This window comes from Haemorhous mexicanus, chromosome 1 (genome assembly GCF_027477595.1).
Source record: "Haemorhous mexicanus isolate bHaeMex1 chromosome 1, bHaeMex1.pri, whole genome shotgun sequence".
Lineage (NCBI taxonomy): Eukaryota > Metazoa > Chordata > Aves > Passeriformes > Fringillidae > Haemorhous > Haemorhous mexicanus.
In genome coordinates this window covers 47,766,521-47,783,912 of record NC_082341.1, presented here as the reverse complement: position 1 = coordinate 47,783,912, position 17,392 = coordinate 47,766,521, and the positions used below count along the sequence as shown (strand labels likewise).

The 17,392-nt window shown below is 41.8% G+C and overlaps 1 protein-coding gene across 5 annotated transcripts in view; it reads left to right on the top strand.

Annotated features, from left to right (window-relative positions):
- The first annotated feature begins 3,124 nt into the window (after positions 1–3,124).
- ELMO1 (engulfment and cell motility 1) overlaps positions 3,125–17,392 on the top strand; it is a 303,565-nt gene continuing 289,297 nt past the window's right edge. For 2 of the 5 annotated variants that reach the window (XM_059848803.1, XM_059848777.1), the window contains exons 1-2: positions 3,614–3,825; positions 4,352–4,422. The gene's annotated coding sequence lies outside the window, so the exon portion shown is untranslated. Of the gene's footprint in view, positions 3,274–3,613; positions 3,826–4,351; positions 4,423–17,392 lie in introns of those variants that run through there. The other 3 variants (XM_059848786.1, XM_059848813.1, XM_059848795.1) reach the window with 3 other exon arrangements.

Sequence of the window (17,392 nt, the reverse complement as noted above, 5' to 3'; positions counted from 1 at the left end):
ACCATTAAAATACTGTTATTCATAAAGCCTATAAGCACACTAAAATACAACCATCTTTCCTATTGGGTATAACAAAGGCAATTTTGGATAATTTTTGCATCAGTAAAGTTTTGGTCAGAAGTACTATACAAAACTTCAAAAATTGTCAGGAACTCTTTTATCTCAAGATCTAAGGTGTTCACTCTCGGAAGTGACAAAGGCTTTGATGATTTCTACAGTTTTGGGGTCAGTCAAGGGGAGATTTCAACAGGCCGGGTTTCTACAGGTGATTAGCACCTACTGGGCCATCCTGAAATATCTTTGTTGTCAGCAGAGCCACGCAGCAGTAGTTCTTCCTGGAAATTCTTTTATCTATCTATCTATCTATCTATCTATCTATCTATCTATCTATCTATCTATCTATCTATCCGTTTACGTCTCTTTAAGGTTGTAGCTGAAATAGGCACACAAATTAAAATGCTTAATTCTTGATGTTTTCTGTTCCTGCACTCCCTCTTCTGGCATTCTAGAATTATCTGGCAAGCATCTTATGCCCATGTCTTATAATCAACTCTGATTTTGGCTGTAAACAGATCAGCTGTAAAGTTAAGGTGCGCTTCCGTAGCAGACATCAGAAAAGGGACTACTACTGAATAAATCAGGAAATTACCATAGCAGCCAAGTGTTTCTGTACATATCTATCCTGAGTAAAGGTTCCCTGGACTTTTGGAGACCAAAAGTAATCCCAGTCTTGGTGCAATGGCTGCCATACTATGGATATTAGATTGGAATAGGAATAAAGAGAAGGTTTCAATGTAGTGCGTTCTCCAGTTTTCTAGCTTGTTCTCTTGAACTGTGCAGTAGAATTTTGTATTGAATTATTTTCCCAGAAACTAGTAGAATTTTTTTTCACAAGTTTTCTTTTAAACTGTCTTACAGTAGCACTGGAAAATTACCATTCTCCTGCACTGTTCAAAATCCAACTGTTATGGTAATATACAGCTGAAATCAATTTAAATTATTTTTGTTGTTGAGCGTGAGAGAAAATTGAAACATGAAGAATGAAATTTTGCATTTTAAATATTGTTCACTTTTAATATTGTTCCAAACATCTTTCCCAACACTGTATATCTGTATATTTACCTCCCTTGTGACCATACTGGAAAACTGACCTGAGCCAATATTGGAAAATGAAATAAACATCATCTGCTTGCACACCTTGTATGATATTTACTATGCCCTTTGCTGAGTTGTAAACACTCTGGTTTCTATGTGAAGCACCAAAATGAATGTAACAAATGTAGGAGAAAAGTCTCAGCATTATGGAAACTGTTCAAATGCAAACTTAATCACCATTTCCTTGCTGTGGATATTATCCCTCTTTCAATAAAACTTTTACATCTATGAGAAACTCTTGAGATGGTTTGATAAGTGTTTTCAGTGTATTTAATATGAAATATATTACATATGGACCTCACATTTTCAGTGTTGGAGTTCTACCTTCATAAAACCACAAGAAAATGTGATTTAAAATGTATATTTAACACAGGCACCACTATATTCATTTCAGTATGCAAAGTCCAGCTTCTCCATGAATTTCAGTGCTCAAGGAGGTCCTAAAACTCAATGGCTTTGGAGAAATTTCCTTGATTGAAGGGAATTGCTGCCATGGTGAAGTTTTAGGATGCAGAATGGTCATGTTTCCTGCCCAGCTCCCCCAGTGTTTGTTGCTGTCACCCGTGCCACACACCTGCCTGAAAGCTGCCAGAGGAGGGGAGACCAGGCAGGCAGTTTCTATATGCATGGAAAGGAGCTTCCATGGGTTTGGGGTCTACATTTAGCCCCTGTCACTTACTGGAATCTCTGCTCTAGTCCTATAAAAACAGTAATCTGTGACTCAGGTGAGTCATGCCATTTATTGCCTCACACTGGCGTATTTGCTCAGATCCAACACAAAATGTTTGCTTAGATCTGGTGTATTGCTGTCATGGTGCATTACAGTCTAAAGAGGGAAAGAAGTCTCCTTCCTCTTCGGGAAAGCACATAGCAGTTTTGCTGGGTATAAAATCCTAGTAATCGGCCGTGGGACTTTCAGAGCAATGAGCGTCTTAAATATCAGCTGATGCATAACAGCGTTATTGTGGCTTGAGAACTTGGGTGTTGCAGAAGAGTGGTTTTATGGGAAATCACTGGGAATTATTACCCTGCATAAAGATACTCTTGTACATAATTATATGCAAGATTAGAATCAGTAATTCTGCAAGTTTTGGTCTTCGTGTATGATGGGATAGTTCACAATAAGTAAATTTGGTTACACCACACAATAAAAGTTGCTGTACCACAACCAGGCTTTGTGGCCATCAGTTCTTATCAAAGTGAAATGTACAGGACTTCAGAAAAAAAAAAATAAGGAAAATAGCACCCTCACTATCTGGCATTAGAAGATATAATTTGATAGTTTGCAGGATCACATATCCTGTGTAGTTCACACAGCAACTGTGGGTTAAGGCATTAAAGAAAAATAAACCAAGGCTCATTGATCACTTTTCTTTCAGGGAGACGGAGAAAAAAATCAGAGCTCTGATATTTGACTTTTCCAGAGAGCAAAAGCCACTAGTTGGGCACTCGTCACTCCCCGGAGCTGGCGGGCCGCGGGGATGCTGAAGCGCCGGGGCCTGGGCAGCAGCCGGTACCCAGCGGCGGAGAGGGGCAGGGGCGCCGAGCGGGGCTGCGGCCGCCCCCTCCCGGCGGGTCCCGGCCCGGAGCGGCCCGGGTGGGCTGGGCTGGGCTCCCGCGGCGGCTCGCTCGCTTCGGGGGCGAACAGACGTGCGCCGCATCGTGCCCGCTGCAGGGCTGCTCAGCGGCGGCGGCTCTCCGGGAACAGAAGCGGCATCAAAACACAAACAGCTATTCCAAAGGCAAGGAGGTAGCCCCAGATCCCTCGTTTAGGAGCTGCAGGAGGAGGGAGGCCAGCCGCACCCCCGCGCGGGGGAAGCGGATCGGCAGCGAGCGGAGGAGGGAGCGGGTGTCGCCCCCCGCCCGCAGGTGCTGCCGATCCGCGGGACCCCTCGGCGGCAAGCGGCCCGGGGCTGCACATCGCGGCCCCGCCAGCAGGAGGAAGGAAGAGGAAGTGAGAGCGTCGGGTGCTTGTGAGAGCCCCGGGATGGGATAGTATCGGGGGCAGCCCAGGGCACCGCACCGAGGAGGCGGCGCGGAGCGGAGCGCGGCTCCCGCGGCGGGGGCGGCCGAGCGGCCCCGCTGTGCTCCGGACGGGGAACGCTGCCCACGCCGGAGGTAGGAGAGCCTCGGTCCGGAGCGGGGACGCGGCAGCGGAGCTGGCCGGGCGGTTTGGGGGAGCGCGGAGAGGCAGGCAGAGCAGCCGGGGAGGGGGAACGGGACGGGGCCGGCGGCTGGCGAGCCCCGCACCTGCCCGGGCGAGCTCCGCAGCCGGTCCCCGTGGCGGGAGGTGCGGGGTGGGGGGCGGCCGCCGTCGCTGTGAGAAAGAGGAAGCGCAGCGCTGTGCTTGTCAGTGCGGCGGGGCCTCGGACGGCGGCTGCCGGCGGGAGGGCGGCCCGGCCCGACTCGACCCGCCTCGCACAGCGGCTCCTCCCGCCGCCCTGCCCTCTCTGCCGGCCCCCGGCCGCTGCCGCCACAGCCTCCCGGTGCTCCCCGCCGCGACTTCGCCGGCGCCTCCGCCTCCTCCTCCGCCACCACCTCCTCCCGCTCCGTCCCCTCCTCAGCCTCTCCCGTGCCCCGGGCAGCCCGGCCCGCCACCGGCTGCTCCTGGTAGCCGGAGGCCACTGGCGAGGGGAGCGGACGGGAGCCGCTCACCTCCGGGCGCGGGGGGTAAGTGGTGGCGGGGCCTCGCCCTAGCCGGCGGGGGGCCGAGGGGCGGGGGGCGGCGTACGGTGCAGCGGCCGCGGCCGGACCCGCGAGGGTTAATGCGCGGGGTCAGGCCCGGGCGGAGACGGCGGCCGCAGCAAGTGTCCGCACCGCCGCGGCCGCCGCACGGGAGGAGAAGCCTCAACTTTGAAGCAAGTGCATCCCCGCAGGCAGCCAACCCCGAGCTCGGCGTTTGTACCCAGCCGCCGCCTCCGAGGGCATGTCCCCCTCGACCCGGCAGCAGAGAGCTTCTTAGGGGGTGGGAGGGGGTGCTTGTGCTCCTTTTCCTAAGTTTATGCTCACACAAGTGATCAAACTGCTGATGAATTTCAGATAAAATTATTGTTTTGAAATGTGGGTGGTGATTATGCAAAGCCACAGTGTGCAGCCTTGTAGAACAAGTGGGTACTGCGTCTAAAAAGTTACATTTGTAAAGTTTTTTTGGCTCAAAGCCTTTGCAAAGTTTATTTTGAATATCATTTCCTTGCAGAACTAATGCAACTGTTCAGCTCTCCCCTGGGAATGGTGTAAAGTAAATATAGGAGTTCCTGAAAAATAACAGTGAGTACATTTCAAATCAGCAACGTTTTGTTGTTAACTTCATACGAATATCTCTTAACCTGCCAAGGCTCAAAATGTGTAACAAACACAGAGAGAATGCCAATGATAATAACAGTGAGGAAATGTGCCGTGTGTTAATTGCTTTAGTATAAACATGGTTGTCTATGAGCTGTGTTTCATGATACTGCAGTTATGGTGCAATTTCAGCCAGGGATATTTTGAAGTGTATTCATTAGCAAATAGGTTTTCTTTTGCTTTTATCCCTTAGCTGCCTGATTGCCTTCGGTTAAAATATTTGTCTTATGGGAAGAGAGGGAAACTGAGTAAGAACTGTACTGAGTCCTGCATCTGTGACCGGGCATGTTGTTTCCTCCTCTTTCTCCTTGTCTGTTTCTCCTCCTTTCCCCCTAATGCACGCACACATGCATGCCATCTCATCTTCAGTTATATAATCTTGTAGACATTTATGGATCATTCATTGTTCGCATTAGTCCCATTCTTTCCATGTCATTCCTCCTTGATTGAGTGGCTTAGGCAGAATATTACAGAGGAAAGAAAATACATTGAAATTTACATAAAATTCTTCCAGTTTGAACTGCAAGTTTGCTTTCTTTGAAGGCTTTCTTTCCCTGATTCCCACTTTTTTTTTCTTTTTTTCTTTTTTTTTTTTTCCCCCTCTTTCTTTTTTTAGCTGTCTAAGTAGGTGGCAGGGATCTAATCTGATGACCAGTAACTAGATAAGGAGGAGGAACAGCAGCAGTGACAGCTTGCTGGTAAAAGTTCCTCTTGTGTACTGTTAGCAAAATATCCATTAACACACGTCATAAAGCTGTTAAAAGTACTGCAGCAGCTTTTAAAGCTCACTAGTGAGGGAAAAGAGAGATTAGTATGGTTAAAACAGGAACATGATGTGAAATGGGTATTAGTAAAAGATACTGTCAGTGCAGTCTGAGGATCTGGGTGTGTGAATTGACTCGTCTAGAGGCAAACCTGAATCACAATTTATTCATACTGGAAAGGTTGCATAGGGGTAGATGGCTTTCTTTTCTCTCCCTCTTTTTAATCTCTTTGAAACTTGCTGTGCACTGCAATACACCTGCCTTCTCTGTAGTTTGCAACTTTGCTTTGAGTATCATTGCCTGAGGATTTGTTCTAATGAATGACTTGCTGATGGGAGGGGGGGGGGGGCGTGTAGAGGAAAGAAAACTGGTTTATATACTTATGATTTTGATATTTTTCCTTGTATTCTCCATATGCCAGGAAAAACTTACGAGGTGAAGAGTTCAGACAGATTTTGCTGAGGGGAGAGGAAAAACTCTTACCTGCTTACTTTGTAGCAGTCATGGTAACCAAAAGTATCTGAAGTTCCGCAGTTGTCATTATATTACCTGACCGTTGGTGCTCTTAAGAGCAAGTACTTCTGTATTTTTGCTGTTTGGGTGCAACATACTGTGTTGTCCTACAAAATGATTTTTTATTGCCCTTTTACCCTGGTTCTCATGAAATGCAGCTTATTATGGTATGTATAAGTGTAACTGTTGCTGAAACACTGCTGTGTGCATTGAGCTTCCTGGTAGCAAGGCTGCGAGGTAGCAAATTGCAGATCAAGAGTAACGTGGTGCTCCACCCTTCCTTCCGCTCTTTGTTTTCGTCTACCTAGTAGAAGTCTCTTTGATTTTAAGGTTTGGGCTCATAGACATGGGTTCTCACAACATCCAGCCTACAGAGTGGTGTTGGAATATGATCTCATGTTTTCCATGTTGATACACAGGGAGCAGAGCTCCCATGCTCACACATAAGACTTGTTGCTTTCTTCTTTTGATACTCTAGATGGCTTCAGTATGTGATGGAGTGAGTGGCTATGCCTATAGATTTAAGTGTTACTAGGAAAAGGTTTCCCCAGATCTCTGCCAGTGCACCTGCACACTAGCATGCAGTGTTCTCCTATTCCAATAACAAGCTTTTGTTATTCTTGTTTTATTTTGATATATTGCCAGCCACAGTATTTCTAATTCTGTGGTTGTCAAAGAAGGATTTGCTTGGAACTTAGATGAGGCCATGAAGTACGGTTTTCCTTTTGAGCTGAGATTTTGCTGTCACTTGATTGTTTATTTCAAGGAAACTGACTATCTCTTTAAAATTTACAAGCGCTCTTTGTCATGCTGTGCTGTGAATGTGCAGCATGTCCTTGGATTAAAAGAACTCTCTGCATTTGTAGAAGGTGATGGGATTTTGGGAACGCTGGGTGCTAGGAAACATCATGTACCCTTGAAGTGAGCAAAAGTACTGTTGTCTCTTCTGGTCTATTTTTCTGCACAGTTATACCTGGGTCTAGCGGACTTTCTCCTCTGCTGTGTCTCTGTACTGTCTGGAATGTACAATTTGAGTGAGAATGAGTTGGTCAGATTTGACTCCCCATTCAATCATCATTCTATTGAAAAGAAGATTTCAAAAAAAGTAAAATCCTTTACAGTTATGTTGTCTTTGTTGTTGTTTGAACACTTGAATCTACAAATGGCTCTGTAACAGCTATCAGACCACTGTTCAGCAAGGTATGTGCTGTATCTTTAAAAGATTTCCTTGCTTTGAGTGAGTTTGGTTTTTTTTATAATTTCTTGTATTCGTGGCAAGAGGAATGTGCCAAGTACACGTTATTAAACTTGTGTCAATTTAACAGAGCAACTGTTTAAGGGATTTAGAATAATTTTTCTTCTGCTCAAGTCAGTCATCTTTTTTTTTTCTTTTCTTTTTTCTCCTCTGTCTTCAAATATAGCACTAGAAAAGGAAAGAGAAACTAAAAGCAATTGGCAAAAGTCAGAATGTTGTCAAGCATTTGATAGTACTGATCTAAGAGGTGATAATATATACGTGACACTTAAATTAACTTCATGAATATGGTTTTAGAGAGACTAATGGAAGAAGAGTCACAAACTTGCAGAGCTGTCTGTTGCTCAGTATTATTGCATCAAGCTCTTTGCAAGAATTTGGTTCTGTGGTGTGATCTTTCTTTATTGCAAGTGTGAGACACAAAAGAGAGATTGAAGATAATGTCATAACCTTCCTGCTAGCTTTCTCTGTTTTCTGATCACTGTTAACATTGAAGAAGAATATTAATGAGAAGTCTATTCTCCAGGGGATAGCTAGCATGCTTCCTCTTCTCTCCATTTCAAATCTGACAGAGGAAAGCTTCTGTGTTCTGGGCGTACACTTAGTGGCTGGTGCCACATGTGTGGTGCCCATCAATAAGTAAGGTACTGATTTCTCAGGCTGCTGAGCGGATGGTTTTGTAAAGCACATGCCTGCTCTCAAGAGCAAGGTGAACAGGGATTCACGTGGTGCTTGTTTGCAAACCCTTGAAAGTGCATTGATTTATTTTCCCTAATAGCAGGTTTCCAGTGTGAGTATTTGATTGGTCTGCAGCAGGCTTGTTGTCAATGGCTGCTAGGAGAGGAAAGTTAATTGTGAGAAGTTAGTGAACAAGGTGGTTTTGGTACTGCTGGTAGGGATCCCCTATAGAAAAGAGTTTTAGTTTATGTATAAATGATCTCACTGTGGTGCATTTCTAGGGAGTAGGCTATGCAGTTCTTTAGAAAGCTGAGTATACTACCTGGAGGTGTTATACAAACATGATAAAGGACCTGTTCTTACCACCTTTTGGGACCTAAGTCTTCTTACTACTGTTTCTGCTGTGTTCCATTTACAACCAAATAGCACTGCAAAACTCCTCAGAAGCTAGCACTAGCAGAAGGGAGGCATTGGGAGCTACAACTCAATGCTTAGGGGAAAGACTTCCCTTTTCAGATGGAATTAAGTTCATTTAAAATATTTGTGAAACATCATCTTCAGAAAAGAGGCTGGGGATGGGGTGGGGAGGTGTGAGAAGGTGGAAAATAAGAAAACAAATTATTCCCAAATAGGTTTATTACAAAACTATATCTGTGTCCTGGCTGTGTGCGTTTTCTCTTTTGCTTCTGCTTTCCTTCTGATTTTTATTTCTTTGAGTTAAACTCTCCTTGTAACTTCTTCCTCCATGTTTGCCACTTCTACTTTGGTACCTTATTCTTTGGTATTTATCTATCCTAGCTCTCATGATTTCAACGTCTTTGCCCAGTCCTTAAATTCTTTTTCCTGGGAACACTTAGGTTATTTTTCACATAAATAGTTCTCTTCAAGATTTCCAAGAAAAGCTGATGCCTGAAGTTTGTATCGCCTCCTATATTCTTAAAATCTCTAGCTCAAAGGGTTTATTGTACATTCCTAATTTATGGTTGGCATATGATGTGTAAATCTGTCTCTGAAATACTGTGTCATCAGGGATGGTGTAATTTATTTATCAGTTACATGGATACACACATAATAACCCAGCTTTTTCTTGTTGAGGTTGCTTCAGCTGAAAGTGATAAGGGGTTACTGCTTCTAGGAGAACTTCAGATTCTGAAGATGTGATGGCATTAAACTCTCATTCTTTAATACAGCAGAGGAAGCTTGCCTGAAGGTGCTATTCAGGGGTGGTTTACTTCTAGGTCATTGTCAGCCTCATAGTAAAAATGGGAAGAGTCAGGTCTCCTGATGTAGTCTGTTGGAAACTTCCATAAAATTCAGTGTGTAGTTGTCCTTTCCTGTGACCATGCTGTAAGTACTTTGTGCGTTTGTTTGTGGACTTGAAACCCATCTGTAATCCTTCTGATGGTGACTTGATCTTTTATATTTGTTTTAATTAACTATTCATATGCTCTCAGTACATATATGTGTTCTACTGCTTGAATCTGTAGCTGAAGTGAAATTATTGCTTTCCCATTTTTCATTGTCTTCAGCCAACATGCATTTATCACATAGTCCAGCAGAAGTTTGAGGGATACATGGGTTTCGGCAAAGATATCGCATGTGAGCAGTTCAGGCTTTCTGACTGGCTAGACTGGCAATTTGCAGTATTCTTCATTCAATCTTGTTGATGGCAACATAGCAGGAGTTACTCTTTAAATTGCTGCTTCATATTTTAGGACAGGCAGTAATCTACTGAGGATGGGTGATGAGGAATTTATAACTATTCATATAGTATCCTCTGGCCAAACAATAAATTTGATTTGCACATTTTTTCCCTAATTATGAGAAGAGAAAAATGTCTGTGACACAGGTTGATATAATACAATTTTTTCTCTTAGTGCCAGTGAGTGTACTTGTTACATACCAGTGCAGTCTTTTCCATTGCTTTGCTTTCTGGTACAATTGCCACATTAATTTTCATAGCAGCAGTTGTGGCTTCAGCTGGAAATTGAAACCTAATAAATGTTGGCTCGGCACATGGACTTTTGGACAAACTTTTTCAGTAGCACTGAGCCAAACCAAGTGAAAAAAAAAATTCCTAAACGTAAGTACTTGTCCTTGGATTCTGGAAAAGATATCTGGTATACCCTTTGGTCGCTAGGCTGTTCAAATGTTGGAGTATTGGTGCTTGTCTTTTTTTTTTTCGCCCTCCCATTTTCTTTTTTTTTCTCTTTCCTTCAAGCACCAGCAGACTCATCTGTTGAAACTCTACCCCCTGTGGTTCAAGTACATTCCTCCTATCAACCTTTTCACCCCACCTCCCACTGTCCCTCTTCACATATGCACCCGAAATCTCTTCTGATCATCAAACTCGCAAAATTCAGGCCTAGATGTGGGGTCTAATTCTGAGCTCTACTTTATGTAGGTCTAAAATCTCTTCTATAGATATGCATTACTTCTCTTCTTGTGCTTAATCTTTTTCTCAAAAAAAAAAAAAAAAAGTGGGGGGAGGGGACAGAAATTCTGAACAAGTTATAAGTTCCATTGGAGACCAAAAGACACATTTTAGTGTGGTGGTTGTAACTACTCAGGAAAAGGGAGAAAGGGGGAAAAAAAAGAGCCAGTCAACCAAGAAGTCTACAAAACAAAATGAAAAATGGTCTTTTTCATTCTGGACCACTTAATACAATTTTGGCCATATTTTTGGCAAATAAAGATTTGACAGCTAGTGCCAGTTCCAGAAAAGGAGGGAAAGGGCATTAAAAAAAAAAAAAATTCAGACCTTGAAAAAAAAAAAGTTTTTTTGTTATTTTTTGTTGGTTGTTTTTTTTTCTTTAATTGTAACTAATGTTAGAAGTAGGTAGGTTTTGTGATCTCTTTTGAAAGGACTGATTTTCATATAAATAAATAAATTTGAAACTTTTCTAAAAGTGCAAACTTGGAAAGCAATTTTTAAAGAGAAAAGTAGTCTCACTGCCCTGTGTTGCTCTGAGCCTTTCTCTGTCCTGGCCTTTTTCTCTGACATATTTGGACAAACTGTGGAAACTTGGGCATCTGTTCTGTCCTCTGTGTGAAATATTTTTAATATCCAATAGTCTGGGCTTTTATTTCTTGACCTGCTAAAAATAGCCCATTTTTTCCTTCAGCTACCTTAGGAATTTAGCTTGTTGGAAGAGTGTCTCGGTGTGTGTTGGGGTAACAAGAGTTGGTTGTGTCATGCTGTGTTGGGATGATTTTCTGGAAGGTAGAGGTTGCAAAGACTTCATCCCCTGCAGCTGTAAGTGACTCAGAAGACACATTATGATAAAGGAGAAATATCTGCTGAGGGAGAAGGGGAAAAAAATAATCTGCATAATTTTAAATCCAAGTTGGAATTCAAGTTCTATTTTGATACAAATGTATAAATAAAATGGTCTTGGGCTATTTACACTGGGATTTTACATTGGTATCCCAGATCATAGGCCAGATCAAAACACCCACAATTCAGTGGTGTGTGGATTGAAATTTAACCAGTAGGTTTTAAGATTTTTTTTTTTCTATATGCTCCAAATTGCTTAAATTTTGTGAAATTAATAATTTCACTCTAGAGATGGAGAGGCTTTTAGCTTCAAATTAATTCTGTATAATTAATATACAAAGGTTGAAAAAACAACTGTAACCTATAGGCTAGTTTTCTAATTAAGGAATGATGGCATAAAGGAAAAAGCAGTTGGGCTTCCCTCCCCTAAATCAGTACATACTCCACCAAGCTAGACTAGAAAATCATACTTAAGTCAATCTATAGGTCCTTTGTTTCCAGCTAATTGTTCTTGCTGTGTTGATTGGTCTTCATAAGCTTGGCTAAGGGGATAAGCCTTGCTTTCCTGTCTTGAGGCTTTTTTTCTCTTGATCTATTGAAATTCAGAGCTGAGGGCCCCTTTTAGAGAATATCCTGTGGGTAGCTGTCTCCTCTGTAACAAAGAAGCCCTGGCTGTGGCTGTGGATTGAATGGAGAGGTAGCCTCTCAGGCTAGCAATTTGGAGTCATTTAGGAGATCCAGTAGTTTTAACTTAATTTGGGAATGGTAAGCCTGAGTCAGCACAGTTTTCATACTGTAGCAGAATGACATTGTGCAACTATGTAGTTTGAACGTGATGGAAGTGGCATTGTAAATCACTGTTTTGAAATTGGAAGAATGTAGTTTTGGTCTTTGCCTCAGGTAAAGCCTGGTGCCCTGAGTGAGTGCATCCTCAGGATGGCTGCCCTCCAATGTTTCAGTGCGAGCAGCGTTCCAAGAGAAAAGACGGAGAAGGGAATTCAGGTGTGCCACACAGTACAGGTTCTGGTAAGAAGTGCCTAACACCAGTCGACAGGGCTCACAAAACGTCTTCTACATCTTCTAGCTTCTTCATCCCAGTCTGTTTCCATCAGCCTCCTCTGTGTCAAGATAGACAAGTGTTAGTTATGTATGTATAATTACACGTAATTAACTGTGTTATCAGTAGTAGCCAAGGGGAAAGAGAGTTGGGGTTTTTCAGTATGGTGGTCCATGTCTGTTGTCATTTCATATGCACACTACATGAGACAAGAGACATGACTTAGAGAAGCCTTGGGAGAAAAATATCTTTGTTAAAAATTAATCTGGGTCACAGAACACTTTGGGTTGAAAGGGACCTTTAAAGATCATCTAGTCTGAACTCCAGGATTTTTTTTTTTTTTTTTTTTCAAAAGCAGTACCACTGGAAAAAAGAGTTAATCAGTCAAATGCTAACTTGTGAGAGCTGCAGATAGATTTCTTAATTTCCTGTATTTACCAAATAGAAAGGTGAGTCTGGTCAGTGTGGTCACTTCATCTATACTTGTTCTATGGGAGAAGTTACAAGTGGGAGCAAGGCAAGGTTGGGTTCTGTATTGATGAAGATAACCTGAAGTGAATTAGGAAACTTGGAGGTTGTTTTGGGCATTTTCTTAATTGAATAATACAAGGGCAGACAGTAGGCTGAATGTAGACACAATGAGCTATATTTGCAAGCTATTTTCTGAATAAAAGCTGAGAATTGCCTTCCCAAGGGACAGCATGGACAATATGCACCATATTGTAATATGAAGTTCCCGCTTTGGTGAGAGGATTTAGCCAAACAGGGCAGAAAAGATCTGCAATCAATTTTTTTCAGATACAGGCAGAACTGAACTGCTCTATCTATTGAATTATTCAGTGGAATTCCCACCAGACCCTGGAAAAAGCTCAGGGCAGCTCTGTTTAAGTTCAACTGTTTGGTATTTTTATGGAATAAGCCTATATATCAACTGTAGGTGGAAATTCTCAAACCCTTAGTATACCCTTTTTTTTGCTTAAGGCAAAAAGAAAAAAAAAGTGTTTAAAAAGCGTTAAATTCAGTTTGAGAAATCTGCTTTTGTTTTCATTTTTTTACTCTAATGGTGGCACAAAGCCTAGTGAAGATAAAGTCAAAGACAAAGGAATGGTTTAGAAGGCACTTTGTCTATGGAAATGAAAGTAGGTGGTTTTAAAATATCACTGGACAACTGGCATGAGCTCTTAAAGGAGTGTACATAACGACACTGTGGAAATATCTAGATGTCACAAGTGAAGGACCATCTCTTTCTTCTCTGAATTAGAGCAGATTGTTCCATAATAAAGGTTGTCCATAGGTAAAAGACCATGAAGGAGCAATATGATTTCATGAAAATACTAACTCTTGACATTCTCCATAATTTTTTGTTTTGTATTCATACTGATTTCATGTTGGGATATCTACACTTGAAACTGAAAAAAAAGTCTGAATATTTGGGGGTTTATGTGTGTGTTTGGATTGGTGTTTGTTTGTTTTGTTTATTTCAAAAGAAAAACTTAATCTGTAGCTTTTTTGCTATCTTAATGGAGAAAGTGGTGCATCTTGTACAATAAAACCTGGTAATAACTTGCCATAATACTTTCACTAAAAATGTTAACCAAATAATCCTGAACAGCTGGCATAACTCAGTTTCTCTTGCTAAAATAAAGTCACTCAGTACAGACGTGCTAAACCTCTGGAGTTTGACCTTTAGAAGTAGAAGAAAAAGAATTATCTCAGTTACACAGTGCTGTAAACATTTCTTCCTCAGTTGTGAGCATGTGTAACACTGTGCAGAGAATTCGTCCACAAAGTCACAGTTCAGTGCTTAAAGTCTTGAATGAAAAATTGAGGTCAAAGAAAGGAAGGCACCTTCCTTGAATTGTGTAAGAAATTGATGCAGACTTACAATATGCAAAGTTACTTTTTCCTTTCTAAGGTCTAAAACTGGTCTTCAGCTACTTCTGGTCCCACTGAGGAACTCAGAAAATCAGTGATAGCCAAGTGTGATACATGTGATAATTGCAAAGACTTTTGCTATTTGCAGAACAATCTGGATACCTCAAGGGAAGAAGTTTTCTGCTTCTTTCCCACTGGTATGCTGCTAAAACAAAGTAAGTATTTAGGAAGAGAAGGAGCTTCTCTCATTTTGTTTTAGTAGAGCAACTTTGTCAGTTTCCCTCTTGTTAGCCTTGCAGAAAAAAAGATTGGGTTGCTGAGACATTGGCATAAAATAATGTGTCTTTCTGTGGTAGCCACTTAAAAGTATTTCTGAAAAAAATAGTGTCATTCTGCAGTTGTCAATGGCTTGCCTTGCACAATTGTTAGAAGAAGAGCAAGGCTGTATTAGGAAGCAGAAATTTGTAGTATCTGGTGTCACCATTTGCTTCTGCAGAAATGGTCTACAAATAGTAGAATGTTATTTACTTCTGTGGGTATATGAATCCCCAGTGTAATGTGTTTTACTTCTATTCTGCAGAGCATTTTATGTAGGTAGGAGGAGCAGGTATTCATTGCTGGTGAAAAGCGTTGTACGTTACCTGCCCCTTTGGAAGGGAAATTTTATGTGTTTATATTTAAAAGCTGCCAATGCCAGGGGCATAATTTTTTTTATTATTATTATTATTATTATTTTAAAAGCCATGTCTTGGACTTCCTTATCCCTAGATATTGTTCAGTTTCAGACTCTTTGTTGGAACTGTACTGCCAGGAGCCTTCCTGGCCTCTGGCACTATCAACAGAAAATGCAGCTCTTAAAAGAATGGATTATAGTTTTGGAAGGGCTACTGGAGGGGGGAGAGGATACCAAGACTGGCAGGGAAAGGCAGAACTTGGCATTGCAAAGAAATGGCAGAAAAAACATTCAGGCTCCTTGAAGCTTTTGATGATGGTAGAATAAGGTTGAATGAAGGAAGAGAAAAGAGAAATAAAACAAGTGGAAGGGGAAAGCATTAGCAGGCCCCCAAAGGGGAGGAGAAGGTATTGTTGAATTTTTTTAGGTCCTGTCTTTGTTGCAAGATAAGCCTGAAAAGGGAATTTGTGATCTCCAGTGTTTCAGTTTAGCAATTTAAATCCATGTGATATATAATTTTAGGGGGTTCCCCAACACAAAGTCACATGAGTTTAGTCTGTCAGGCATCTGGAAACTGAGGTTGAATATCTGAGCTGTTGTATAACTTCTAACTGACTGAAGAGTGGAAGAGCAGAACACAATGGCACATTCATTAGGTAAGTATTCCTCAGTCCTCCACAGCTCCAACACATGCTCATTTTTAGGTAATATATGGACCAGCTGGATGCAGGATCACTAGCTGGTGGCAGGGCAGGACTGTAACAAGTTTGCAAACAACCTTTGCATCCTCTGGGGAGAATAGTGAAGCACAAGTGGCACCTTGGATTGCCCTGCAGGTCAGGGGCTGCTGCTTCAGAATGGTCACTGGCCTTTCTCATTCCTTTTCTTTTTACTTCTTCCCTCTCCATCCTTTCTGTTTGCTGTTGCAGAGCCTGTTTGAGTCCTTGGCAGACAGCATTATGGATTGTCTACCATAAGGCTGCAGTGGGAGTAAGGAAGCTCCTGAGCTTTTAAGGCCAATCCTAGATTATTCTGGGCCCTTTAAGGCGGGTGGGTGGGCATGAAGACAGGAAAGATTTGTATTAAATAACAATGAAATATGAACTTAACTTTTGCTCCTGTTAATTCAGCACAAACCAAGACAGATATGGGTCATATTCTTTTTTGCACTACAGATATATGTAACGATGGAGAAAATAAATGCACAGGTCAGATCAGTGGGGTTGGAAACACCTGTCTTGTGCAGCTGCAGCTATGCCTCTGACCATTGCTACTTTCTGAACTGCTTGGAAAGCCGTCCTATGAAGGCTTTTGCTATTTAAACAAGAGATTGTAATCTGCACTCAGGAATATTTTAATCAAAATATTTGGCTTTTGTATCCATGCACACACATGCAAGTGTGCAAACCTGCAGTATAACAGCACAGTGGGGTCTATGATTATTTTAGTGGTAGTGAATATTGAGAAATTAGCCACTAAATCAGATGAAAAACTGAGTTCCTGCAAATTTAATTGGAACTGTGGTTGGATAAAGGACACAGGCATATGGCTGTGTTCTTGATCAAAAGAATCTAAAGTCTGCTGGCTTAATGGTTTTCATCTGATTTCACTGGCCTTTGACCCTGAAAATTTTGTATATCTAATAAATTCAGCCACTAGTGAATTATTTGCTATTCATTTCAGAGATTCACTATGCTACAAAAATTGTGATGTCTGTCTCGTAGTGAGGATGAACATTATGCTGGAGCAGTTGAGTGTCTCATGTGTGTAGTGAGGCACAGAGTCAAAGCCAGGCTGTTCTTCACTGCTGTAAGCACAACTCTGGCTTGCTGTTGGAGCATGATTTCTTGGATTATACTGTTGCTCTCAGAAAATGCTGGGTTTTTTTCCTAAGTATCTGTTGGAGGGTCGCCTTTTAAGTGTTGAACATCATTTGTAATTAAGGGATCTTAGCATATTTTCTTAAAAGCTGAAAGGAAATTAAATTAAACAGTCCTCCATGGTGTTCTGACTTCTGCTTTAGGAAAGGATGCCAGATATTGGGGTAATAGGCAACACATTTGAAAATTTTCTCTAAATGTTGTTGCAAGGCTTGTGGAAATGAGTGGATCTCCAGAGTGCTAAAAGAGAATAAAGTTTTATTGCTTGCTGTAAAGCTCCTGGTGGAGGGAGTAGTTAGATTAAGAGAAGGTGAAGTTTAAATTTAAACAAAGCTGTCTGCTCTACTCTATATAGGTAGATCCATGTAAGGATACTTATTCCGAAATAAGCACCTTTTTAGAAGGTCTTGGAGAGGAAATGCAGTGAGTTAGTGTTTAGATTAGTTTATTGTGGATAAACTTAGATTCTCTCCTTACACTTACTCCTGAAGAGGAGCCACACTGTCTTAAGCATGTAGCATTTCACTTTAACTGCAAATTTTTTCATGGAGGCAGGCAAAATGAGGGGAAGGAATGAGTGTTTGCAGATTTAACTTGTTGTCCTGCCTCTTTGGCAGTTCTAAATATCAGGAGCATGTGGAGAGTTACTGGCAGGCTTACAGGTAATGTGGAGCTCCAGCAGCATGGCTGCCAGTGAAGCCAGCACTTACTAATAACTGACTAATTGTTTCTGTCACACCTGCACAAGCTTTTCTATCTCTCTGAAACACATTAGCATTCATGAGAAGTTACTGAACCATGATGAATCACAAACACATTTTAAGTAATTCTTTTGTGATTCTCCTTGGGCCAAGTACACTTTTTCTAAACAAGACCTTGTTTTTCTACGTCATGAAACATTATATTTCATTTAACTGAAAGTC